The sequence below is a fragment of the Tigriopus californicus genome, chromosome 5 (genome assembly GCF_007210705.1).
Source record: "Tigriopus californicus strain San Diego chromosome 5, Tcal_SD_v2.1, whole genome shotgun sequence".
Taxonomy (NCBI): Eukaryota; Metazoa; Arthropoda; class Copepoda; order Harpacticoida; family Harpacticidae; genus Tigriopus; species Tigriopus californicus.
Window position 1 is genome coordinate 3575207 of NC_081444.1, and position 770 is coordinate 3575976.

A 770-nucleotide genomic window follows, 5' to 3' on the forward strand; every position below is an offset into this window, starting at 1 on the left:
TTACACGGCGACGGTCAACCACCGGAGAGGCGCCATCAAAGAGAGGGAATCTTGAGTAACTACATCATTGGGTCGAAGAAGGTGGTGTGAAGAGCTGTGATGGCCTTCACACACGAGACACATTTCCATACTCTGGTCCATCGGACGACGCAACAATCGAAATTTGCCCGACATGATACCAAAGCGAGACTCTACAGTGCGCCGCGCTCGCGACAAGCGGTAGTTAAAAATTCGCTCTTTTGGATTGAGGTATTTGCTGGAGAATGGCTTCATGATTCGTGTTTGAAGGCTAAAAGCATCATCTGATAAGAGTGGTAAGGAATCCCATCGGGTGGGGTAGCAGGCAAATTCAGGCCGTCATTGGCTAGCAATAGCCCAACTACGATTTTGAGAACGTGCCAGCAATCATGCGATGAACCAAGTGCCCCAATATCGACCATTATGAATCTATAATTTGCATCCGCTACAGCCATAAGAAACAAAAGAAAATGACTTCTTGTAGGTTGTAGAAAGCACTTCCGCTATTGCCAAGAGCCTGCACAATAACGTGCCTTCCATCAATGCAACCAAGAGCTTTTGGATACTGCCAACGGGTATCAAATTGCTTGGCTTTTCCTTCCCATTCTTGACTAGACGAAGGTAACCTAATTTCCTCAAGTGCCATAGTTATCCAGATCTCCTCACAGACTTCGGGTATGATGTGGCACACATTGGCTGCGGTGATGCGAAACAACTTGCTCAGCACATTGAATGAAGGGGCACTGGCAAGA